The sequence below is a fragment of the Melanostigma gelatinosum genome (assembly GCF_949748355.1).
Source record: "Melanostigma gelatinosum genome assembly, chromosome: 21".
Lineage (NCBI taxonomy): Eukaryota > Metazoa > Chordata > Actinopteri > Perciformes > Zoarcidae > Melanostigma > Melanostigma gelatinosum.
Window position 1 is genome coordinate 17,923,790 of NC_136654.1, and position 27,996 is coordinate 17,951,785.

Sequence of the window (27,996 nt, forward strand, 5' to 3'; positions counted from 1 at the left end):
GTCCTGATAGATGAGTTACGGGTTCATTTACAAGAAATTTCATTTTGCACAAGAATAAAGTTGGGAGACAAAACTAATTTAAGAATTTAATTAATTTAACTTTGACTTCTATGCAACCTGGCCAGGATATCTACACTTCTCCTAGCTTGGGCCAATGTGCACACATGCAGAATCCTACATTTCCCACAATGCAACTCAATACATAGACTTCCCCTGCCTCCTAAATTCACATATTTTAAGCTCCACGCTCTTGTTTGTTACACATGCTTTCTGTCATACATTTTAAATCTCAAACCCAATCTGAGGTGACCTGTGATGTCATCATCAGGGCTCTTGGACTTCATTATCTTCATCATAAAACAATAGAGGACGACTATTCTCACAGGCACGATGACTGAACTTAAAAGGAATCAACTGCTTTCCGCGCCTCCATTTTGTCCTGGAGTTAAAATCCTGCCCGAGATATGAATTTCATCTTCACACATTAGCATCAACCCTACATCACAATCCCTGACTCAGCATTCGCAAAGTGCTCGTGGTGCGATGCGTATGACTGCAATAAATAGATGACCCCACGTCAACCCTCCATCAGCACCCAGACCTCAGACCCTGCGCTGGCACCGAGCTGATGCACCTTCTCACATCTACTGTAACAGAAAGAGGAAACATGCAAAACGAGGTTAAACAGCACCATTTAAATTCAGAGTTGGTAAACTGTCATTTCTTCCAGCTGGACGCTAAGCTGCAGGATATCTCCGTTCCATTTTGTGCATTAAAACGCTTACTATCCATTTCAGAAACACAGCAAATGTAACGCTTTTATGCAGCATTACATAATGAATACATGATTACAAGTTGCTGTTGAATGCTGATGTGTACATTAGGATGAATGAGAATCAGCTGCTAAAGTCCTTAATACCACGAGCTTAAGCTGACTCACGGTATGCATTTGTGCAGATATACTCGGGTAATCATATTTCCATTTGGTAGAATCAACAAAGAGAGCACATGTATGTCTAGAGCAGCGGTTCCCAAACTTTTTAGGCCACGCACCCCCCTCCCGACCGGGTTCACGCACCCCCAACCCCCCCCCCCACACACACACACACCTTAAAAAACACAAAAACTCTTCCTGCACCGTGCCTTCGAAAAGGTAACTGACGTAACGTTACGAAGGTAACGGACGTAACGTTACGAAGGTAACGGACGATTGGCCAGATTGGCCACATCTGTAGACTCGTCTACTTGCAGAGAGTAAAACTCACTCTTCTTCACGCGACCGACTAATGTAGCCAGGATGTCTTCGGACAAAGCATCGATGCGCGCGACAGTGTTGTTGGACACCGGGATCACGTCCAACTTTTTCGCTTCTCTCTCTCCAATCATACATTCCACCATCTCTTTAACATTGTTCCCTCTCCACCACCGCCTCTCCGTCTCCCTATTACGCGGTCAGAATACTACCACAACACGCCGCCTGTCTCCGGCAGAAATGCGCTCATCCACGCACGGGAACAACACCGAGTTGTAATATATACCTCCATAACACCCCGCCACTCTCGGCTCATACCTCCCCAGCAACGAGGCACATCACCCGGTCACAATACCTCCAGAATGTCCCCCGGGTGAAATCCGGGACTTGGTTTTATGGTTCCGAGTGGCGGGCGCTCACTCGTTGGCGCTGGGACGCGAGGTCTCCAGCCGCCCCCGCCGCGAGGCACCCGATCGTCAGGTCTTCAGCCCTCGGAACAGGCCGCGGGTCAACAACTCGTGGGTGGCGGGGTAGAGGCGAGGCAGATCACAGAAAAATAATAAAGACTAGAGTACAGCAAAGATATGTTGATGAGAAACGTATTTGTACGTCAAACACAAACGTAATCAGGGAGAAAATACGTTCGTGGTAAAACGTAATTGAGAATGCATTTTAGTTTTGGGGGAACGTAATTTTTAGGAGACAGGACTGCACCGCCATTACATTTTTCCTCTCGCGCACCCCCTAGAGGCAGCTCGCGCACCCCCAGGGGTGCGCGCACCCCACTTTGGGAATCCCTGGTCTAGAGTACTGTATGTCGAAAAGGATTTTCTATAGCAGGTGCGACGTAGTGATGTCACCCTTTTCACGTCTGACGACATCTCTGCGGGCAATTCATCTCACAAAGTGATTTGTTATTGTCTCCACAGGTCACAATTGCAATCAAATTATTCAGGTGTTCAGCAGGTGAAGCAGATCTACAGTGCCAGTTTTACTTTGGGTTACGAAGCCAATGATTTGCTTCTCGGCTGGTTTGCAAAAAATATCAATTTGATGCTTGAGGTTGCTGGAGGAAGTAGCAAGTCGTAGCAGCTCATTGGTGCTTCCCAGAGGGATCCAGCCCATAATGCCTCTGTCTAACCTCTTGGGCTGAAAAACAATCATGTGTGAGGTGGAGGTCTCTCCGAGCGTCTGCCGCCTATAATAACACCTGCCTCTGTCGGCTGGAGGCGTGTGAGCAGCGGCCATGTTGGAGAGTTTAACTTTAACATCACACCATTTTCATTGCTGCTTGTGTTTTTATCAGCCGACATGGTGATAAAAAGGAGGTTCACATGCAACACTCGCCCTCGTCTGGACTTGAACCTTGGATGATGAGGTTTTCTACAACACCTTTCTGTTGGAGTGCAGATACCTGCAATGGTGAGTGTGCCTGCGTGGCAACATTTCCACCTCGGCCAAGCAACAAAATCGTTTTGTTTTCCATTTGTGTATAAAATTGAAAATGTGCAATCAGGTGAATGGAAATGTATGCATTCAGTCCTCTGCACCAGGCTTTTTTGGAGAAGAAAAGCATGCTGGCTATAGCTCTTTGCTGAATACAAATGAAAACCTTTTGGTATGATTCGGGCATGTATGCAGTAAGAATGTAATACAGCATTTCTCCCCAGGTTCCCATTTGAGATGCAATGCTGAAACCACTCCAATGAAAAGCAGCGTTGAGGAGCATCTTAGTGTTCATTAAAGATGAGCAGCAACATCTGAAGAATATTTTAAAAAAAGGCTTGGGCTATTGCCTGAGTCGCTCTGCTGTGTTTTGGAAAAAAACCCTCTTTGAGTTAATTTAGGCTGCATCATTGATCAAATAAAGTGATTTGATAAAAGATTTCAGCTTAGGAGTGCGACGCCGATAGATGACAGCTTTTTTTCAGGTCCGAGATCAGCGATCCCATGTGTGATATTTAGATATAAATGGAATAAGAAAACGCAAGGGATTACCCACAATTAAGGATGCATCCTCGTGAATATTCATGAGCGGAGGTTGCAAGTGTAAAATAATCTAGCTCTTTATCAGCTCGCGTGCAGATACTTACCCGGGGCTTTTTGGAAGCCTCTTTTGATGCTGATATCTCCTCAGTCAATTTATCTTCCCTCAAAGATTTACTTTGACAGAGATTTCTTTCGTCGATTATTCTATATGAAGCAAGTGGGCACTGCAGCAAACAAACTTGAACCCACTTTAAGTGCTTGTACGCCTCAGGTACCATGAGCAATCTTGAGTTGAGAGGACTAACCCCCCCCCCCCCACAGATTCACCCAGAACATGAACCAGCATCCACATTTCCAACTCAAGCCGAGCAGAAGGAGAAGAGCACGCAGACTGGATTAGATGCATGCGAGGAGGCAAGTTGTTTTTTTTGGATCCAACAATTTGTCTCCTCCTCAAACTGCAGCCGTTCTCACATCCAACAACTTAGAAAATTGAAAATGAGTTGCATAACAGTAGCAAAACACAACACTGACCTTTTGGGGAGGAAACTCTGAGCCGATGTTCTGAGACATTTTGTACCGACTGCTAGAAGAAACTTGGCGACCTGAGAGGGCATCTGCGCTGACCAGAAAGCAGTTTCCAGTAGAATGTGGCCTTCATACTTTCCACATCTTCTTATAGTAGAAATCGCACCGATAGGCAAGAGAGTCCCTCACAGGTTTGTGTGCGGTTGAGATGACATTTCCATTAATACACCATAACGGGCCACTGCAGCACAGATGAAAGTGCTGATCGATCCCACTCTAATGTTCTCCATCGAAGGAAAGAATGCCATCATACTGCGTGTGATTACGTATCGTTGCTTCAGTAACAGCGTATACATTTCTGAAGAGCAAAGAGCTTTTTCATGTACCGATACTCTCCATAGTTCATTCTGTGTGTAGCGTCAAAGACCTGCTGTCTCCTTCAAGGATCAGTGGACTTTACTTTTATGAATTATGATGTTATACTGCATCTTAAATAGTCTTCTCTTAGTTAAAATATTGTAGTATTTTTCTCTTGAGCTGCATTTCTTGTGTGAAAGTTGCTATTTAAACCAAGTTTATAGTTATTGCTGTTGTAATATTTGAAATCCTTGACTCTATTATGACTCATTTTGCTCTATTTGCCCCATTTGACTTGTATTATTTTAAATTGTTGCATTGTTAAATATGTAGTCTGAACTGTCATAATCACTAAGCCTGCATGATCGGGATGATGTATTTTTGTAGGCATTGCACTGGTTTCCTCAACAAAATAAGCTCTTCAGCAAACATGTTTATGATACTTGCAAGTTTTGTTCAGCAAGATAAACCTCACAGAAATGACCACCGCTTTTTGACCACTGACAGCAAGAATTCTTCAGTGCGCAAACACGGGGAAGAGAAAGCCGTCCTCCCTGCCTAATTACCTTTCGCACGTCATGCTGATCACGACAGGCTATGATTGGTTGGGGGTTCAAGATGCAGTGTGACATGGCTAACCAAGTCTTGGCAGGAGTCAAAGGCATTAATCCTCTGCATTCTTAATGAATCACAGCTAATTAAAAAGCCTAAAAAGTTTACCTGCTGAACCAGTTTGTTTCTATTTGGCCTTTGCAACCACTAGCCTGCTATGACAGCAATGTGCTTAGTCAGCTTGGCTCCTTAATAAGGGCTAAAAAAAAATGTATTTTAAAATCTACTTTTCTGTGTTTCACATTCTGACACATGCTTGTACTGCAGCTTCCTCTGTACAAAGTGCAAGATATAACAGACCGTGACTGCATCGATGCTCATCTTTTAAGACCGCACCTCGGGTTGCAGGTGCATTTACAGTATCTCCTGCCTACTTGTAATCAACAATGATTTATTCCCCGGCAGCAGCTATACACGTCAGGATAAGAATCCCAGAAAGATCGACGGTTCAGCACACAGCGGAAATGAAATCGAAAAGCCATGTTTAGACGGAAACAAAGAGCGGTAACAGTGCAGAGGAGGGGCGAGTAACAGATGTGGTTGCAGTCTGGAGCCCAAGTCATCAAATTAAATTCAAGTGATATCGGCTGTAGAATAATGACCCCGGCTTAACCGCTGAAGTGCTGACAAACAGCTTTAAATGTGCATGTGCATGTAAAGGGAGTCACTCTGGCATGGGAAGATGTGAGCCGGGTTGTGGGGAGTTTGAGCCCACTCTGCTGGTGTTGTGGGACGCAGAGCTGAGCCCACTTTGAACTTTATGCCCCCAGTTCCTCACAGTCAGACACAGCAGGCATCATCCCAGTGTTCCCCCATGAAAGCAGCTCGGACCGGCCATTATCCGGCAATAAAGCCTTTGGCTACGCTGTATGGTGGCCAAAGCCCCGGGGGATGAGATAAGACCCAAGGATTTGGGTCTCAAAGCTGTAAATCTTTTTTACACGCCCTCCTCCTGACTCGCGTTGGAGGCTCTCGCTGTCCGCGCCAATTGGTTGAAAAGGACTCTCCCGGCACGAAGCTGTGAAAAGAAAATGAGCGGCGGGAATCCGATTGGCTTCGCAGACACATGCAGGAGTTTGGAGAATGACAAAGGGATGAAACAAGGGGCGGAGAAATGACAGAGGAAGAATAATAACAAGAGGTGCAACATATCACAAGACAACAATGTGTTGGTATGGATTGCGCAACATCAAATATGTATCACAAGATTTAAGTTCAACATTTTGGGGAAACGCTTATTCGCCTTCTTTCCAAGAGTTGGATTGATACCACCCTCATATCTGTGTGCTAAATATGAGGAGTGTTGGCTGCAGCTTAGCAGACATGAGAGTGATATTGATCGAACTCAGCAAATTTTCTAAACGTCGAACTATTCCTCCTAAATCAGTTCATACTCCCAAATGTCACAAGTGTATGAACATATCTCAACCGTCTCAACTGCAGCATGAAAATGGTGACAGGCTCCTGATCCTGGAATGTATCCTAGACGCGTATCTTTGAATGGATGTTTGTGGAAAAGGTTGTTGTTTGGCAACTTCAAATCCCATATTGGCTCTTTGTCTATATGAGGCTTTAACTGTGTTAATACTAAAAAAGAAAGATGGGGAGATAATGGCAAAAAAAATAAAAAAATCAGAGCAGGAAGGATGCAAGAACCTGTGTTTTGGAAACAGCAGCTTGGAGGGTAATAATGACCTTGGACATGTGCCCATGTCTGTTTGAGTCAGCAGAATGTGCTGCTGCTGCTACAACAACACCTGAATCAGTGTGAAACAGCAAGCCATCACCGTACTGCTCAGTAGAGACGAGGTGTGTGTGTGTGTGTGTGTGTGTGTGTGTGTGTTTGGGGGGAGTGTAGATTTGCGGGTGCTGTTGGGACAGTATATAGGAACATCCATTTGGAGTTTGCAGCCAGTTCCGAGTACTAGATTCATAACATCTGATCACCGCATTACACGCTCCGATTTGAAATAGAGCAAATACGTCAGAATGAAACAAGACAAGTCGTTAGTGAAGATGAGAAGCCCACATAACCCCCCTGTGGCGGTTGCTATTTTGAGCTGTTTTTTAATTATCATCCCCAGGAGGGGAGTCACATCTGTCCGAGGTTGTTGTCTCCGACTGAACTTCAGTGATTTAGCATTTTGATCCCAAAAATCTGAACTGAACCGACATGATGCAACATTTTCCTCTCCATGTCTTCAGTGCTGAAATGATTGAGGTCAATTAATCGGCAAGTCGATCAAAAGAAAATAAACTGACAACACGAATAATTGATAGACTATTAAATACAATAATTAAGCAATCTCTTTGAAATAAATACATTTGGGTTTCAAACTGTTGGTTTGGGCATTTGTAACAACCACTTTCCACTATTCTTTGAGATTTTGAGAAGACTGAATGATCAATAACGTCAGAATTGCATGAATTGTTCCTAAAAATATTGTGGCAGCCCTTTTGTTGCTTGTTCCTTAGTATGGCCTTGCTATCCAGTATTTTCCATCTTACAGGTGCGAGTGAGCACATTAAGTATTTTTGCCCATGTTTTTTAGATGAATACACCGTGTCCACTTTCCATTCCCTTCCCTTTTTTCTTAAGTCTTGCCCGATCCTCCCATCCCTTCTGCTCGATATATTCTCCCTGTTGTGAATGAATGGGACTCAGTGTTAATGGAGGATGTGAAGTCACCCCCTTGGCGGAGGAACACAGGTTGGCACCTGGACGGAGCAGCTGCCTCGCTGTCTGTGACTGACAGATTGCAGCTTGGGAAACAGGACAAGCAGCCACACAGCCGGGGCGGACAGCGACCTGTACGCCGGCCATTCAATTAATCTCCCCCACCATCAGCCTCACAGCCATTTCGACTCAGCACGCCGCTCCGGTGCAGATTTACTCACCTGTGTTCCCACTCCAGACCAGTGGAGTGGAGCCCAGTTAGACAACATCACCCTTTTTTTCCCCATTTTTACAACCGAGGAGAGGCCACAGCAAACGTCCAAGTATAGTTCGACAATTCAGCTCGGATTTCTGAATTACACAAAAGCACGTGTGTCTCTCTATTTTAACAGATCAACATTTGACAGGCCTCATAACTTAAGTCCAGCTAAATGTATTTCTACTGCAATTTGATCATCTGATCTGTCGCACAGAGGTTGATTTTGGCTCCTGAGTGAATATGGACGGCTGCTTTTTCTCGAACCGTGAACCTCTGGACTCTTTCTTTCATGCTTTTAATCTAAAGTTACAGTCCATGGCAGACGTGAAGGCGTTACTGTCTGTCACCTTGCTGAACCAAGTCACATTGTCATTTGTCTTGGCAGGTTTGATTTAAATACCAAATTTGGACTTGGAAGTGTGTTCATTGTTTCAGCAACAATTTTAGAGAGTTGAAACAATGAAGCGATTATTTGATAGACAGAAAACCCATCAGGATTCTTTTTTTATTTGATAATTTAACACATTTATCAACTCGCTGCATTTCTTAGTTGGTTAAAAATCTTTTCACGTATTTACTTTTGTTAAAAAAAAGTGAAAGTTAACTTTTTCACTCCCCGTTAAGCACCAGTGTCCCTTTATAAAAAAACCCCAGCTTGTCAGATTTGATGTGCCGCTGTGCACAATAGACTCAGACCTTCTCTCACTTTACGTGTCATTTGGAGATATAATAGCTCGCTGTGCCCCAGAAGTACGCACAGTCCTCTGTAATGGAAGTTATCATTTTACTCAATCTGCATATTACATTTTCCTTGAGAAATTCACAGGCGTTATGGCCTCATGCTCTTTAAACATCTCTTGTGATGACAGAACGAAAGAAAATCCAATTTAGGTTCCTCACTATCAGGCCGTGGGGTTTAATGAAATGGCTGCTGGGGTATCTGAGTTCAGAGAGGCATCCCGCAGTACGTTGACCCATCAGAACCATGCTAATTAGTTAAATGTGGAGGCCGAGCAGTGATCACGCTGCTGGAAATCCCACAATGCAATGTGCAAATCTTTTTCATGAAACCAATTATGTGCGTTTGATCTGTGACCGGAACACAGGAGAGGTCTTGTGCCTGTGAAATCATCATTAATCACTGTGATTTGCATGGAAACGGTTATTGATTTGTGGAAATAGCCACACAGCTATGCCACTGAAAACATTTGTCATTTACTCCCCATTCTGTTCTCTCAGGGAAGACAACAATCCCAAGATGAAAACGTGACTTTGAAGCTAAAACTGCAGAAAAAAAAAAGCGTGCGCATCCCCGAGCAGGAATTCAGTTTGCTAATTTTCATCCACAGCAGGAGAGCGATGTGCAACGGTGAGGATATCAAAACCGGATACGCCATCAAACTGTTTCTTATGAAGCAGAGGAAATGTGATCCTCCCCAGTGTGCACACCCTGAAACACTGAGCACAAGATTTGAAGTGAGCAGACTGAAAAATAAACGTGCATCCACGCTCTGGCACACTGCAACGTATAGTGCAGTGTTCACAGCTCGGCATCGCTTCAAAAGCCTCGATGTGGTCTCCCCCACTTCAGACATAAGCATCTCAAAAATATACTCCTCAAGCTGCGTCTGCAGGTCGCCGTTGCCTGTAAAACCAGCAAAGGAGTACTGAACCCATGAATGAAAATAAAAGTGATTTGAGTGACAGGTTTCCATTACTCTGAAATGATTACTTCATTATAACCCTCTTAGAGTCCACGGTTTATTTACACTGCAGTGCCATTTAAGCATCTCATTAAACCAGGGTAAGATGCTAATGGCAGCAAATGATATGTACTTCTGTTTACCGCCAGCCATCTTTCAGTTCATGCCCGTGTCTCGGTTGCTATTTGAATTCCTTTGTCGGCTCATTAAAAAAACCCCAGTCCCAAACCAATGAGGTTTGTTTCCTGGCATTATGTTTCAAGTTTTCCTCAGGAAGACATTCAAATGGTGTTTATTCCCTAAGTATGTGGAAATGTGAACATTTCCTGTGAAAACATGTTTCTTTAATATACTCTGGCAATAACCTACTGAACAGACATTGCCATTGACGTTCCATTAGCAAAACCTGGTTGCCAATTATTGTTGGATGTGACAATAATCTGTCATGAAAACAGCGACGTTTGCAGAAAATAAACACATTTGTAACCCCGGAAACAGCCAAGGAGCATTGTGAATGCAGGTGGAGCCTCTCAAATAATATCTGAATGGAAAGGTTATACATTTGGTTATTAGTTATACACCCCATCCCTGGAGCTCTCTGACTGACTGCAGTCTTTCTAAGCTTTGGAAACTAAAAATGTGCCTTTTTTCTTTCAATGCTTTCAGCAAACACACAATTGATCTCTTGAAAGAGACGGATCTTCAAGGTTAAAACGCTGACAACTTGACTTCTATTCACTGAACTTCTGAAGCCGGTTAAATGCGTCGGTCTGTGTGGACAAAATGATGAATGGGCCGACATTTGTCTCTTCATCACTCATTCATTTTAAAGCACAGAAACACATTCAGTGCGATGACATGTTTTGGCACAGTGTTTGGTTTTTGAAAAGTTGTGTGCGGGTGTGCATGAGAGGTTGAAAAAAAAGGATATTGTGCCTTTGGGCTGCAACAAGCATTTGGGACCAATCTCGCAATTATTAGATGGTTTCGTTTCGTCTAGAAAATTACAAAGTAAATCCATCATAATTACCCAAAGACCAATTGTCCAATACCAAAAGATATTCAATTTACAAAATTGTTGTCGGTTAATATTCTGGCAATTAGGGCTGCATTCAACCAAAGTGTGTCAATTAATCATCAATGAATCGTTGTTGGTGGATATTAGTCACAATATATAAGACCATTGTGACGTCAGATTTAAAATCTATAATAAAACCAGCAGCTTTCGATCGAACAACCGATTGATCGCCTAAATGTTGCAGCTCGACTCAAACAACAGCTCCATTAAGCTTGCATGCATGAACTATCTGTGCGTTCCATGTTGTTACATGATATTGCGTTGTTACCTTTAGGTATGGGAGATTGTATACGTGGAAAATGTGAGTATGTGCACTGTTATGGGCAAATGGGTGGTGACCCTGCCTAGCAAGCTGATGTATGGCTTCCTGTCCAGCGCTACAGGATTGGGCTCTATTGGGTTCCTCCAGAGACGGGACCTCTTCAAGAAAAACCTTTTTCCACGAGAAGCAACCACAAACACGGGCCCTCGTAAATCAAATGTGTGTCCCTCTGCTGTTCTCCCCTCCGGTGACTCTTTGAGCTCAGCGGTTTATTCATTCTTATTGAGTATTGCAACAGAAATTTTCAATCCTTCCATTCATCCACCGACGTGAAAAGAGCTATGACGAAGACGATGGAGTGTGGCAGCTTCGATGGAAAGACACCCGCTTGCTCGAAGTGCTGAGGCAGCGCTGTTTCTCAGACAGGTGCTGATGTCTCCCCCGGACCGTTGAGTCAAATATCTTACAGAGATTGCAGCAGATTAGCACATATGCACTTGGAGGAACCCCTCTTGTCGAAGAAAAACATCCACTAATGGTGGTAAATGTAGCCTGCTCCGTATCAAGCCATATAGGATTTTGCATTCTTTATTCACGAGTCCATATCAAACCATAATTTAAACTCTCTGTAACATCTTCCAGTAGAGCTACGAGAATTTAGTTGTCATCAGGTGAGAACTTCCAAACTCTGGCTTTGTTAAAAACATTCAAAAATGAACTATAACATTATCAACAGAAAGTTCATCAGTTTAACATTTGGGGTTATATTGGTTAAGATGGTATGAAATATTAGGGACAATTATTTCTGAAACTATTGTATCTTGCTTACTAAATTCAAACATAATAACTTTACTTTTTGCAGTAATATGTATCTTTAGTTTCCATGATGATTTTTCTGCAATATCAAATATCAGTTAAAAAAGGAAAGCGGAATTAAAGCCATTCTTCTATCTGACATTGCATTCCATGATCTTTGTTTTCGGCCCTTATATCGGTGCTGACTAGCTTTTAACAAATACCATATGGGTCAGGCTGCAATCACCTTTCAGCCTTGGCAGACGCAACGTGGAATGAAAGAGATGAGCAATACTCAGGCTGGAGAGAACCGCATGGCAGCAGCTGTAAAACCAGATGTAGCAACCAATACATTTGCACGGAGGACAAAATAGAGACACCTCATCCCCTCGTCACGAACAAAAGTATTGGAAACATACTGCATTCAGTGGAAACAGTGAATCATTTAAACATGAGGTCAGTGTTCACTCTACTCTTCAGAAATCCCCAATATGATTTTATCTGACATCTCGTGGTCAGATTTCATCACCACCACCAGTGTGTGGACTCCAGGGGGGATTAGGCCTGTTGGACCTCAGTATCCCTACCCTCTGTGATAGTACTTCAGGATGGAGTCCAATCGCCAAAGACTTTTCACTTTTCACATTTGAAGCTTGTATAATAAATCATTGTTAACTTATGAAACAAGTCTCTCTAAATGAGTTAATTACAGGGAATCAGCCTGACACTACAAAGTCTCGACTCGACTACAAAATAAAAGCTTTTCAATTTGATTTATTTTGGCTCCTATTGTAAGAAAATATGAAACCTGACAAAATGTAACTTCATAGACTATTTCTGCAGTTCTTTGATCACATTTGGAGGCTTACAAATCGGTTAGTGCACTGGAAAACCGCCACACTATGAGTTGGACTTGCTGACCACCAACAGCAGTGATGGCACTGAATTGATTGTTACAGTGATGCATAAAGGGGAGTAAAACTGTCCTGCCGACTGCCTAAATATTAGCACTTTGATCTTTGGCATGCCGTTTTTTGAGAAAGCAATACTGGAATGTGTGCGATGATGCAAGCAACTGAATGCCACGGCCAAACTGAATCAACTAAGGCTCTGGGTCAAATATCTGGTCATTCATTTCAGTGGAGTCGGCTCGAAGACGAAAAGATGGCCACAAGGGCTTCAAGAACAAGCACACCCACGTGCATCGCCTTCGTAATGTGTGCGATGACACACACAAAACAAACGCGGCTATGCAATTGTCTCAGCTGAGAACACACAGGGAGACAGAACAAACTATAGCAGCAGCGTTTTCCCGTTTGTTTCTTTTCCAGTGACTTCCAGCGGGGTTTAATAGAGACGGAGGCTGAGACAGGCTGTTGCTGAGAGGCATGTCTGACTGCAGACGTGGGGCAAACCACAGGCGCCGTGACTCATGTGCTCTGGATGACTTGCTAAGGAGATCACCGTCATCCTCATCATCATCATCATCATCATCAGTGTTGTTCATCAGAAGCTTTGAGGATGAAGACTTATAATAGTTGTTTAGATTGAGATCATCCTCGAGTGAGATGTACAGCAGGCGATCACAAAAATTATGAAATTCTTGAAAATCTATAACCTCCCTTGGGCTAGTTGTTTATTGCAATACAGGAAAGGACATACTGGCAATAACGGATGTTGGAGGCCTTTGAAACGAGCACATGGAAAACAGCAACTGAAGGCTTAATGGCAGCCATGAGGACGCTTGTGATGATGATGATTGACTCAGCGACGGCAGCACTGGACCCGTGGTGGCATCGCTGAAACACAATATGAAAACAACATGTTTCCCAGCTTTGTAATCCGTCTCTCGCGGAGAGAACTGCGGCCGCATGAGGCTGCGGCACGGCCAAGCTGCTCAATACGTCCGGATTCGTCATGACGAATCACCTCCCACGTCTCTGTTCCACATGCTGCCACGATCCTTGCTGGACTTCATCATGCAGGAATTGGGGGTCTGTCTGTCTGCTGAAAGACCAGCAGATAAACACACATCCTCAAAGGAATGGGACATGATTGGCCTTTGCTTTCCCAAGTAATTGCAACGCTTTCTGTTATATTCCTTTGTCTTGGAGGCAAACACCTTGTCTAAATTCTCGAGCCGTAGCGGTAATATCGTAGACGCCTGCTAACTCAGTGCAAGGCCGAAGCTGAGCAAAGGACACCTAACAGACGTACAGACATGATGTGGCCTGCTGTAAATCCTGCTTTGCCTTAATGGTCTGAATAACTAGCCAGTGAGCAGCAGCTGGCTTGGTGGCCACGGTCCCCTCCCCCACTGTCACCCGCCCATAACCAACCCCTCTATAGACTCTGTGAGGACAGAGCACCGCACTAATACAATGATGGTCCAATAATGGGCAATTGGCTTGGGCAATAATATGTTTTTTGTATATATTTTGTGACTGCAGAGGTCTGTAGTGTGTTTAGCGCATGGACTTAAAAGAGATGAATCAATGGTGAGCTTAAAAGGGCCAGTTCGCGCAAATTAGAAAAATCATATTTTCTCATTGACCATGCAGAGGTGTTTGTCTCATTAAAATGTAATGTGCGTCTTGAGAGATAGATTACTACTCTGTTAATCATTAGCTTTGGCCTTTTCATGGGATTTGTTGACAACAAGAAAAGCTAAATAGTAAAGTAACATGTATGAAAACACATAGATAGACCATCACCAGAATTTTACCCCCAAAATCTTTCCAGAAAAAAACGTGGTTACTCTACAAAATAACCACTTTCATTGAATTAGCGTGGTCTCTAACCGATCATCTATTTGTGTATGTCAAACCTTTCCCTGTTGTATTTGGGAGGTTATATGTGGGATGGTAGGCAGTGATGCTGGGCAGTGATGCTGAATCGTCTCACTGCACGCATGAAATGTGTTTCAAGGATTTAGTACGAACAATTAAGATTTGATCAATGAAACTGAAGGAGTGAATTAAGAGAGGGCACTCCCTCTGGTTGTGGCTGTTGATTTATTTATCCATCTTTTAATTAGAAGGCGAGTGATATGACATGCAACAAAGCTCCCTGCTAGGACTCCCACAGGGAACGCTGCGGCTATATGGCATGCGCCTCAACCACTAAAGGCCACTGGGACGTCCTTTGATTTAGAAAAAAATAAAAATGCAGTCTTTCAAAAGCTCTACTGTGAGCACAGCACATGCAATTATATTCACCTCTATTGTATCAGGGTGGAGTCAGATATCTGAAACCGATGTCTAAAAACCAGGGCAAATGAAACCAAAACTATATGTGCATGACTCTAGAATTTAGAGTCAGTGAGAAAAATATGCATTTGTATATTTGTGTGAAGTGGCCCTTTAAATTTGTCTGTTAAATTCTAGTAGGAGATCATGGTTCATATGTAAGGGACCCCTGCTCACTGCCCCTCACCCTTACCCCACCACCAATAGAGAGAGAGAGAGAGAGAGAGAGAGAGAGCGCGAGAGCGCGAGAGAGCGAGAGAGAGCGAGAGAGAGAGAGAGAGAGAGAGAGAGAGAGAGAGAGAGAGAGAGAGAGAGAGAGAGAGAGAGAGAGACGCTGTCTCCCACCGTTCATATCAGAGCTCGAGAGCGAGGCAGAAGGCAAAGAGAGGCTGTCACATCGCGGAGAGTCTACAACTTGTTCACGTGTAACCCGCCAGCCGAGGAAAGAAATAATAATTACACGGACTTACAAATGCCATTAATCCGGTGACCGGAATGGAAATATACGAGCCGGCAATGACAAGTTGTTTGATCCGGGTGGTCGCGTGAGCGCTGCAAAAAAGAAAAAGAAACTCATGGTAGGTTTTATTTCACACATTCTCTCTGCGATGTTTATCCTTGTGTGTTTGGATTCCTGTACATGCTTTTTTATTTCTATTTTTTTTGTTGAAGTTTCTGTTGCTTTATGCTGTTGTCTTCATCAGTTCCGAGCTGGTGCAGTTCATGTACCCGGGTTTTTTTTCAGTCTCGGAAAGCGAGTGCGTGCAGAAATGGAAAAGTTTTTGTTGGTGAAGGCGGGTGATTTGTCTGTGTGTGCGCGCGTGTGTGTGTGACTTGTATACAACCGGAGACATCGCCAATATAACGGGCTCCTTTCAGCGGAGAGGCGCCCGCCGCCCGTAGAGAATGAATGGGTCACTATGTATTCTAATCTAACTCAAGAGTTGACTCCGTTTGCTTCGGTTTAAAGTGGGAGCAGGAGCTGCTGCTTGTGGAGTTACCAGCACGTCGCGGAGGAATATAACACAAAACAAGTATATCAATTAGGCTGCTGTCTAACAATCTAATCACAGTCTCCATCAGGTCTTTGAGGGCCTGCTTTTATTCCAAGAATCCGATATTTTGTCACGTTTTCTTTGCGTTTTCTTTGTGTTTTTCTTTGTGTGGAATATTGTGGCTTTCATTCATGAGATGCTCGTCTGTCCGTATGAGCCAAAACAAAAGGATCTCCAGCTGACCAATGAGAGCAGGGGAAGCCTCGAGAGGGACGGAATGGTCCTCTCTTCTCTTTGTCCTATACCTGAGACAACAAAATAGACCACATACCGCCGCGAGGCAACTGGACCTACTGGGAAATGCTGGCCAAATGGATCACCATGTGTAAAACAGAGAAATATTTCCATTTAAAAACAACAAAAAACAACAGTTTTAGGTGACTGGTTGCACACACAGACCTTATGTGGATCCTATACAGATCATTAGATGTGATGAAGTACAGTGTGTTGAGGATCTGAGGAGCCATCACAGCACCTGCTAATTCAACGTCCCACAGTTCACGCCACAACATCCCTAATTGACTGTTTAAACATAAAACAGGGATCCCTAGTCAGACTCATTTAAGCGCATCACAGGACATAAGCGTCTACAATGGGCTCTCTAAGCCGATGCAATATGGATTCACGCGAGGGTTGATACGTTTTGGTTAATGGTGAAGACGTGCCCTCAGGGTGCATCACATCACGTTAACCTCCTCCTACTTCCCCTCATTACTTTCAAGTTGCAGGAGTTAATGTGCGGAGTAGCACAGGGGGGTTTTAACTACTGTAACTCAAGCTTTCAATTCCTCACATTGTAGCTGATTATAGCTACGAGGGTTACAAGCGAACTGAATCGGAGGAAAAGCAGATGGGATGTAAATGCAAAAGTCGTCAAGGGCAGTGGCGCTGGAGCAGTTAATCGATGAGTCTAATTTAAATGTCTGAGTCATTGATCAAGAAAGAAAAAAAGTCCTCTGACTCTAGCTGCTCCATTTTGGAGATGTGGACACTTGTGGTGGTCATTTTCCACTTTCTTTTGACATGTTATAGACTAAACTAATAAAAAAAAACAATAATGAAAACAATTACCTGCCGTGCTAAAGAGCACTTGCAGTTTTAAAGCACATGTTTCACAATGAAGAGCAGCAGTTTGCTTTACAAGTTGACACAGTGTCTGTGTGGGAAGCTGAGACGTAGGCGTCACAAAATGTGGTGGCGCAACCCCTTTCTCGCTGCATATCACGATGCAGCGAGTGGGATGGATGATTAGAATGATTTAAATGCCACGACTGGCAGCCTCTCCGTTTTGTTTTCCCATCGCAGATTTCAGTGGAGTGACTGAAGTGATGAATGGCGTCGTCAAATCTGCATGTGAAACAGGACTTTGTGCAACATCATACAGAGCATGCAAATAGAGACAGAACTATGAATGAATAACAGGATATGTATGTTGTAAGTCGTCTATCAATTATGAAAAAGCAAGATGTTGGTCTTTCAACCAGACTTTGATTGCATGTAAATGTGATCAGCGCAGCGGGAAACACAGCTTTGAGATTGAATTCTTCCATCATTTGGGTTTCTTTTGAGATTCCAGTGGTGCGTCTTTCAGTAACAGACCATCTGGAGACTAAGTATTGCAATACAGACAAAGAGGGAATGCCTTTGTTATTTAAAGCTTCGGATGTCTGTAAAAGGGAAGGGAATTCAATTGGAATGGCTGAGGGAACCTTTTGGGAATTCAATTTAAGTGGCCTTTTTTTAAGGCCACTTAAAGGACTCATATAAAGGCCACTTCATCACGCAAACTGGGGAGAAGGTGGAAGCAAACAGGGCTGCTTCCCTTTTTCAAAATTCACGGAGGGCATTAGACAGTGACAGTGATAAAACACATCCTCATGTTTGCACTAATGTAGAACAACAGATTAGTTTGAGTCCAGAAGATAAAGCAAGTGTTACTTCAAAGATGTATTTTTTTTGTAGTTTTGAGGGTGCTCACGGGAATTGGCTTGCAATATTTGACTGTCTTGCTCCAATGTTGTTACAGCATTGTGTCTTTGTGCAATTTGCAAAACATGCACAGTGAATCTTTGTGCAACGGAGCGGGCTTTTATGAGCCGAGGCATTTGTGGCTCCAAATAAATACATTCCTGTGAATTGTATACTGCCATCCTGCATTTACTGCCGCACAGGTTTAACAGGCTGTTGCTCTTGTTTATTCGTACAGTTTTACTTTTCAAAGGAGAGGACATGTGCCTATACGTGGAAATAGATTCATATTTTCTCAAAGCTGTGGCTGTGTTATGACTCATATAAAATAACTAGAAATCTGAAGAAAAGATAAACACTGTGTTGCCCGACTTGCTGCCAACTTCCTGTTTGCTCCACTTTGTCTTTTGTGAGAACGCATGCTTGTCTGGGACATTTTGCATCCGACTGTCCCAGAGGCTCAATGTCTCCTCCCCGAGACCTCTGACCGGTCCTTTCGATACCCTGCGATTCCCTCGTTTCCCCAGTGACTCACACATTCTTGCCCTGCTCTGATAACTCCGACATCTCCCCCCCCCCCCCCTGTTGGATACATCTCCTTTTTCAGCTTGAGAGCCTGAAGCAGCATCCTGTGTTTCTCAAATGAAGCATTTGACCTCTCTTTTAGGGGTCTTTTATTTCAGTCACTGCTACAGTATAAGGTCAGTGTCTATGCATCAGGGGCCGCATTGAGCCGGTCGACGGGGCTGCTCTGGGGGCACAGGGCACGTTCATGTTCATATGGACCGTCATCCATTGCGTATGCAGGCAACACCAACACATAACAGGGTCAGCTGACTGTCCTTCAAATGTGATGTCCTCTAAAAGGCCTTTACTCACCAGGGGCACGACAGCACGCACGTATGAACTACTCGCCTGCAAACATATGCCGCATCAAAACTATTCATACCAGCAGCGATGTGAATTTGCAACCTTAGCCAGACTTTTTCAATAAAACAGTTTGAATAGATTTCTGCAAGCAGAGGACCAACTACTGGGAGCGTATTGACCCAGAGCAGCATCTGGCAGTCCGACCCGGGGTAAAGCGTTGTATGGCCTATACGTCTACGCAGTATATGTCAAGGGCTTTTATTGTGAAAGATGAGAACGGAGGGAGCGGAGCTGGCCCTGGCACTGCCTTTGTCAACGTTGGAAGGAAAAATTAAGTTTGGCATCTTAGTCCGGGTTACAGAGCCTCTGTGTTGTTGCACACTATACTGTACATTTTGAATATGTCCATTCCGCATACTCGCCGTTCGAAAGCGCAGGAAAATTGACCTTGTTTGGTAAATTAGATAAATTGCCAATCATTTTATAATAGCATGATAAATCAAAGCCAAATTTCCATTAAGGCCTTTACACACATAAGTCCCGTGTGTAAAGGCCACCGCCTTTATATTTTAAAAACATGCATTCTTAAATCGTACCTCTCTGTAGCATTGCTGTTCGTGTTTGGGCCTGTTTTGAAAATTGACCTCAACCTCCGTAGTCCTTCAGTGCTTGATTGACAACGAGTTTGTCAAAAACCAATTAACCGTCATAACCATTTATTAAGACAACATGCCAAACATTCATTGCTTCCAGCTCCATGTGAGGCATTGCTGCATTGTTATGTATTGTTGAAAATGAAATATTTGACGGTTTTAGACACAAAACAAGCAATGTGCGCTTTGGGAAATTGTGATGAGCATTTTTCATTATTTGAATCGATGGACTAATCAATAAGAACATAGAAGTTGTTTGCGGCCCTATATTAGAGACTTCATGGTTAACCGACTGAACACTGCACATCCCTCCTCATCGGCATGCAGATTGAGTTTTCGCATAAACAAACTGACTGTCAGATGCTGTTTTGTTCGGTGTGTCTATTTAAAGTGAAGTCCTGGGCCGCTCAGCAGCCTATCAAAACATGTCAGCCTCGTAAAGATGCCATCTTTAGCTTCCCTCCTGTCACCAGTAACCCTTTGTTGCATAAATGTTTCAGAGACAGGCTGCTGTTTTTTTCGAGCTCGCATCTCAGTGACAGCAGGCTCCAGTTTTAGACTGAATGATGATCTGTAGGGGAGACGGTATCCGGCTGCCTTCCGAGTGCAGAAGTTGGACTTTGAAAATAATGCCGCATGCCGGAGACCGGAGATGGGTGGATCCACCAATGAAGTTATGTTATGGATTCCTGATGAGAGCAGTGGATCAGCGGGCCGGATTCATGTGGCTGTGAAGGAGCAACCGCTCCAGAAGATGCTGTCTGACTTAAGCGGCGGTCCGAGGCTATTTGTCATCGTGATTGATGAGCGTCCAGTGATTAAGCCAACATGCTGACAGACATTAATCTGCTTTATCTCCTGAATGACTTGCACAGAAGTTTTTATTGGCTTTAGTAAACAAGGAGGGAGCGTGGAAGCATCTTGCACGCCTCAATCTCGTCTTGTCACAGACTCTAAGGTCTAAAACTCTTTAACAGTCATCATAAGTGGTCTTACTGTCATTGTATGCAGTACTTGAGACATTTATAAATCAGACGAATCACTTTAAAAACGTCACACATAAGCATCTGCCTATAAATTCAAAAGCACGTATGCTTTCTGGACACGTTCAGATGCAAACCTGTTTTTATTTCTATGTAAATCCACAATTAAAAAGATAAAAATGAACACCTTTTCAAACTGTACATAAAGCAACAATTGCTACAAATGGTGTGAAAAAAGCACGTGACTCTTCTCATGTGTGTGACTTGTTATTTACATATCTGGAGTCACTTTTCTGCACTAACACGAGACACTGCGTGCACTTTGAGGTGCTGAGTAAGAAGGTAAGTAAGAGTCGCTGTGTGCTGCTGCCAAGTTTAGGGGGGGGGGGGGGGGGTCATTGCTTGTATTAATGACGCGTGGGAAACTAAACTGGCTTTTATTTCCCTCACCATCTGCACCCAGTTGTGCTGTGTAGATGGAGTCTGGCGAATGAGAACAGGAAATAAGAATAGTTGAGCTTAATTGCTTTTGGCTTTCCCTGAATTTGCTATTTTCTTTTGTATTTTTAGAGGAGCAGGTTGTGAGGCGCCGTTCCCCAGGGAGGTGCAGGAGAGATGAAGAGGCGGCACGGAGGGAGAGGCGTGAGGTTCAGAATAAATATGCTGCTTGGGGTGAAGGGCAATTTCTTTAAAACTCTAAGCACCCAATCGCTGCAATTTGTGTCCACATTCATATTCCTTCTCAGTCAAATCTTAACAAACAGACGCGTGAGACTTTGACGACCCCCAATTAAAACTGATATTCACTCCCACATGCCCCAAAGGTGTTTCCCTGCAGCGAGATAATTCAAACTAAGGGACGAGGTTGGGATAGACGGTCGGGCATCAGAAGTGTCATTTTGAATTCCTACCAACAGTCAAAGTTAGTTTCTTTCAGCCTTCAGACCTTCATCTTTCCCTCATCATAACCAAGCAGTTTTAGTTGATGGCAGGTCGGAAAAACGCTCGTACGAATTGGTTTCGTAACGGCATGTTTAGCTTGTAAAAGCTTCTGGTAAGAAAAAAAAAGAAAAATGGGGAGAAAAGGCAAATTAGCTGCCGATTACGCACCAAATATCTCCATGAAAGTTGCGTTTAAATCAAAAGAAATAATGAAATTACAGAGAGCATCCAGATTTCTGTATTGATTTCAAACAGCATTGAGAAACAATGCTCCTGTTTTTAATCGATATTTACGCTTCCCTTTGATCATGGATGCTGTCATGTGTTTCCATGGAACCCCTTATGTTAGCAGTTGGACCCAGTGTTATTGGTTGTGTTTGTGTGTGTTTGTCGACAGGATCTGTCTTCCAGATGCCCCTCTAATGGGCCTCAACACAGACCTGTGGGGACTCCAACAATACACAGCGCCGGGGAGAGATTCATTTTCCAATTACCTTCGGCAACTCCTTTTAAATGAGCTACTGTGAAACCTTTCAATACCACGGCCATTTCTCACACTGAGTTAAAAAAAAAAAACAATGTTCATGACCTACAAACTATTGAGATTGTACCTGATCATTTCATGGCATCACTGGACCGCAGAGAAGTTAAATCTATATCTACTCCATCTTCCAAGTCGCTGGACGTATAGTTTAGTCGGTGTTTTGTAAGTGCATGCAGCAGCGGCCCCGGGCGAATTCAACCACAGCAAGAGGTGACATATTAACTACCTCAGGCTGGTAAACAGAAGAAAAAAAAAAGAGATCTTGCATGCACTCGCCACCGAGCTGCACGTATGTCTGAGATCAAAAGGTCAACATCGAGTTCCGTTTACCAGACAGCCTCGAAATGTCCAGCAGAAGCGTCAGACGCACCTGCAGGTGCTGTTTGCATATTTTCAGGCCCTTTTTTAGGCAGTGAGGAGGCACAGTGACCCGGCCCGGGTCACAGGGAATGTGTACAAATGTCACTTTCATCGCTGCAGCTGTCATTTTGTGGGATTATCCCTGCCAAGTTCATTTGGAGCTGGAGTTTTATATCTGTGCAGGCAGCTGCTGCCAGTGGGAACCTTTGGCAAACCGGAGAGTTTTTTTTACACTTTGCAAGATGGATGTGCTGTTGTAGTAAGAACATCCATCACCCTCCCTCCATTTATCAGGACGTGGCCAAGCAGGTAGAGTTGTGATTAAATTGTTTTTTTCCCCTCCTTGTTTCTACTTCCAGAGCATACTGAACAGGGCAGATGCATTGTTGTGATTTATGCTAAACCTCACACTTAAATTACAGCGCGAGGGATCCTTCTGAGAGAGGTGGAACATACTGGCCACCCTTAAAAATGAATATGCCTTTCAATTAATCCTCCGTATTAAAGAGGAGACCTCTTTATGCGCAGCCTTAATTTGGAGAATTAACCTGCCTGCCTGTCCGTTAAGCCTGGAGAATTTGTCCAAGCCTTCATTATTGTGGAGTCGCATGTATAATGTAGCAGGGAGAAGACAAAGCACAGCAACTTATAAGTTGGAAATCCACAGGCCAAGTTGATATTATGGATCCACTGGGATGCCCTCGAGTAGACTCCCTAAAACTGTTTGCATCAGGCCCACTCCCGAGCGGCGGAGCAGTCAGCCAGCCGACTCAGTAATGGCCTACGTTTTGTTAATTCACACGTTTTCTTGGCAGTCATAGGTCAACACTCAATCCGTGCACATATCTGGCAGGAGGCTCAGCGCGGCTGAGAGATGAAAACTGAAGTGTGAAGCACTACTGCACAGGATTATTACAGGTTTCCTGCAGAACCTTGAGGAAGCAGGGAATTAAGAGGAAGATGCTCCTCTTTTTTTTCACTTGCTTACATCCATGTTGTATCTTAAATAAAAGGTGGATATCTTTGATGACGCCAATTTGAGAAAGATTGTCGTTTGCTTTTTTGGGAGATACTCCAAGTTTTTCTCCAGTTTTAGTCTTGAGTAAACAAATGTATTTGATGTTGAGAAAAAGCAGAGGCACGGTTTACATGTAAAGAACGTTTCGCTCTTAGTTACTTAGTTCCACGGTACCGTCATCATCGTCGTCTGATGACTAAAATATATCTGTCTACTGAGAGCAATGAATTACAAACAACACGGAACACCCCAAGTGTCCCCTTCAGTCTGATTCATGTAAGGAACATTAGTCAATGATGAATGAAAGACTAACCACACCTCTACATATTACAAATTCATCGCACAGCCATTGTGTTAACCTCGAGCGTTACGAGTAGTACTCCCACGTACTTCAGAGCATTATAATCAACACTGGTGAATGCTAACAAGCTGCAAACTGATTGCTAATTAGCCTTCAGTGTGATAGATTTAAAACAATTACGTTATGATTTAATTGAATTTCCCAAGCTGGATCCACCTGAATAATGAGTCACTACTGGGAAGAATGACAGCGCTGTCAGGTGAAAACCTCTCGGATTACTTTCATTTCTTCATTTGATGGATTATCTTCCTCTTTGAGTTGAAAAAACTTTGCAAAACAAAATCAAAAGAACTCAAAACTGCATTGCCTTTGAGCTAAGAACAAGTTTTTAATGCGTTCAACAGTCAAAATTAGAAGAAACTATATATATATATTTTTTTTTTCTTTTCTTCCAGAATCAGTCACTCGTGTTTGATGTTTTTGTTCTCGGCCTCCGTTGGGAATTTCTCGACTTTATTGTGCTCTCATGATAGCCCAGAGTTTACCGAAGTACACACTTTATTTAGATGTTTCACAGATGCGCCGTAGAGGCACATTTTAGTGGCGGTTTACCAACTTTAAGTGCAGTGTGATTCCAGAGCACAGAATAGTGTTCACAGATGTGCCCTACAAATGCCAATGAGTGTCAATGGGCAACAACATGTGGATGGAAAAATATTGTTTTTAATGGTAAACATAGCCTTGAAAGTTCTAGCCACAACATTTTTTCTTCTTTTTATACAAGTGTTTCATTTTTTCCCCCTAAATTTTCTGTAAGCCGATTTGGATCTTTGCCGTTTATGCTGCACTGTGGGTTCAGAGGCATTCCACCGGAAAGAGTAAACATTCCCATTGGATTAATTACCAACTGCTCCCCTGCATCTTGTCAAAAAGGAAGATTGACAGTCGATTGAACTTTGGTCCACATGTAGAGAGACTGCCTGTCAGGTCTCATGAAGAGAGTTAGGAGGCGAGCAGCTGCAGGTGTTGCTAGACTGTCGAACAAATGAAAAAGGTGCTCGTCCGAAAGGACGAAGTCAGATAAGGTAAAGGGACAAATTCTAGCATCAATTGTTTCACCTCAATTATTCTTGAACGACACTTTCAATCAGGAATCGACACTTTCACTTGTTAGTTGGACTGTTTTGTGGGAAGCTTTGTTGTTTTTTTTTGCCACATAGGAAAACAGTTCTGATGCCGAGTTGTTAGTGGTGCTCGATATAAATGTTTCAAGCTGCCACCCACATTATTGGCGATTTAAAACACGAAAAATGGACCTTATGGGGATGTGTAACCGATTGGTACGTATTTCACAAATCCAAAAAAAACAGTCCTCCCACGCAACACTGCGCCCAAGAAACCAAGTGATACTTCACGACTTCTCACTCACTTTGCTTCCCTCCCCCCCCCCACAACTTACTCACAATAACTTTCCTCTGCCAGTCAGCATTATTTAACTCCGTCTCTCCTATGTCTTCTATTTCAACCCACATCTCAAAATCTGTCAGCGATGCAGATTCATATTTTACAAGACAAAAAAAAAATAAAAATAAAAAAACATCTGACCACTGACAGAAAGCTCGACAAAAGATAAAATGGAGAAACGAAATTAAAGTGACTGGAGGATCACTGAAAAGATCTTACACCAAAAAGATCTCCAACCGTAGCAGAAGAAATATGGGAATACACACGAGGATGTCTCCGGAATTATTTGAATTCATCGGAGTATACATTTTCTGAAGTTAGATAATAAGTTACAGACACATCCAAGTTGGTCCTGATGCGTTATTCATTGGAAGCTGCTGTGCGAACACAGCACTGTTTTACATTGTGCCCCTCAAACTTGAAGCTCCTTTTTTTCATTTACACCAGAAATCCCCGATTGTTTATTGCCTTGGAAATGCAGTTCTTCTATCAAAATTACAATTGTTAATTCATAATTTGTTGTAAAGTAGGCTCCCATCCCAGATAAGACACATGACCTTTCACCTTTCCTCTAATCTCAACATGAGCATTTTAAGTCCCAATTTAGCATCAGAGTAAGTGTTCCGTGTAGAGACCAGAGTACCCCATGCGCTTCATAACATATCCATTACTGCAATCAATAATTTAAGTAGCAGCCATTGTTTTCCGCACTTTTTAATGACACCGCCATAAGCACTCATCCACCTTTAGAAGGAGCCCAGGCTGTGGGAGGCTGCCAGTGAAATTAAAATCATGAATAAAAGATAAAGATGAAGGAAAGTGCTGAACTGGGACTCCGCCTGCGACCCGTTATGAATCCAGGGCAGAGGCCACATTTCTCGCCACCCTCCTCCGCAGCGAAAGCGTCCAAAGGTTGTGTTGATAATTTGACGCGGCGGGTCCTCGGTCGGGTCACGGTCAGGTCCTCTGGTCTCCTGGGGGGTGGGGGGGGATGCTGCCCGACTTCCTGGAGATTAGATTCTTGATCTTTGGTCAACAGTGTGTGTGATCTGACGGAATGTGATGGATGACTTGTCCCCGGGTACTATGACGAATGAATCCACTCTGAGCCACAGTGAATACCGATCTTCTCCTTGCTCGGGTTACATGGTTGTGATTTACATGATGAGATGGGGCTGCAGCCCCCTGGGGGCCCTGGAGAAGGAAGTGGCACATTTGACAAGTCACAGGGGCTCCCGCTCGCTCTATTGTCAGTGGACTTCGTGGTTCATCGTAGCCCAATGCAATCCTATTTCCAGATGTTTCTCTTGTACTCCCAAGCTATTGTACGGAGTAATTTCACAGCTCAGTAGCTTGCTTTGGTTCTTGCTTCATTTACTCGCACAAACGGTGCCTTTTCCAATTGATTTCATTGATTTAAATAGAAACTAGATAAGGCTCATCATTTTCCATTTGTATCATGCATTTAAGTATTTATTTTGATGATTTAAATAGGATTTAAAAAAAAAAATCAATAGTACAAAAACCTGGGTGAAGATTGAACCATTTCTTGTTCCCTCTGGCTGCATAATCAGCTGCCCATTTGCAATATCTCCCCATTGTTAGTTGAAGCATTTTTGTCCTCATCACACGAGGACCTCATTTACTGTAAAGTTCAGTGATTCATATTTTCTTGCAGCAGGAAACATAACTTTTGCTGGTGTTGGAGACATTAACACTTAGTACGTTATCATTTTTGGGATTAAAACCAAATCAAACCCCAGTTTTGATACCATTTACATCTCTAGTAGTTACTTTTTTGGTTGTGGCGGAGTCTGCCAATCCCGTGCTGGATTCTTTACAAAGGATTCACAGGAAATGTACTATTCACGCATGTAATCCTATTTTAATTGTATCTCACGAAAAACAACCTCACTGTTAACTGCTCACAAGTCACTTCTAATGAAAACCAAACATTTCCTACTGCAGCTGCTCCACATTAAAGCGTTTGACTTCCGAAACACACAGTGACTTTTACTGTGAAGCAGCCACAGGAAACGCAACGTATTCGTAATAGAGCTCATCCTTCATCAAAAACAGTCTCCAGAACAAGATAATGGTCTTATTCTAAATTGTTTCACAGGCAAATCAGTTTTAAAACAACAGAACAAGAAGCAGCTGCAGCGATCTGTTAAGATGTGTTTTTAAAAACGCATGCACATAACACCTATCCCCAGTTTATGGAGAGAGCTCTTGTCCCTTTAAGATCCCCTCTGCAAAATAAAATAGCCTTGATACTGGAGGAGGCAGTGTCAGTGTCATCAGCAGCTATTTATCACCAGCCCAATTTAACCAATCACAAGATTGCCTCAGCGTCACATGTCGGGCTCAGTCCCATGGCTACACCACCCTTGCAGTGGCCTCACGCTGAACTTTAATTATTGTGAGTGGCCTGGTGGAAAAACATCTTCCTCCAGCTGACACGGCGATGACACCCTTCTTTGTTCTTCCTTCCGACGGCACTTCCTGTGTTTTTCGTGGACGTCAACCAAAATCCACTTCCCGTCTTTTTGGGAAATGTTAAGGGGTCACGGAGGATGAACAGATTGTTTGTCAGAAGAGACCACGCATTGAATGCATGTTCACAGCCCTTCAGCTAGTATTGGCTTTTACAGTCAGCTCATTAGCTCTTTGTGTAGAAGAAGCCATAAAAGGTAAACTGCCCGAGTATGCGGGCGGTACTGATATTCTGCTTACAATCTGAAGTCATTAGCAGTTTACTCGATTCTTCAGGTTTTTTTTGTTGTTCCAAATTTGCTTTGCATAATCTGTAAGTGGTCATAAAGGGGAAATGGCTTGTTCCTGAATGACAAACTGCTTCTTCAGTATTATGGCGGCTGGTTGAAATCAGCCTGTGCGAGTCGGTCGAGAGCACTCCTGGGCAGCTGCACACAAGGACCCTGGACAGAATGTGCTATTCTGTTCTCAAGGTCTCTCAAGGCTCCTTTTCATCACAGGGCTCTCAGGCCCCGTCAGTTTGTGCTCGTGTTTGTATTCCTCCACACCTCGACTGTATAGCTAAATTGCAGAGCTCGCTTG

At 43.4% G+C, this 27,996-nt stretch overlaps 1 protein-coding gene across 2 annotated transcripts in view; it reads left to right on the forward strand.

Annotated features, from left to right (window-relative positions):
- Positions 1–15,137: 15,137 nt before the first annotated feature.
- Positions 15,138–27,996, forward strand: part of chst15 (carbohydrate sulfotransferase 15) — a 31,563-nt gene continuing 18,704 nt past the window's right edge. The window contains exon 1 of one of the 2 annotated variants that reach the window (XM_079293829.1): positions 15,138–15,338. The gene's annotated coding sequence lies outside the window, so the exon portion shown is untranslated. Of the gene's footprint in view, positions 15,339–20,901; positions 20,937–27,996 lie in introns of those variants that run through there. The other variant, XM_079293830.1, reaches the window with a different exon arrangement.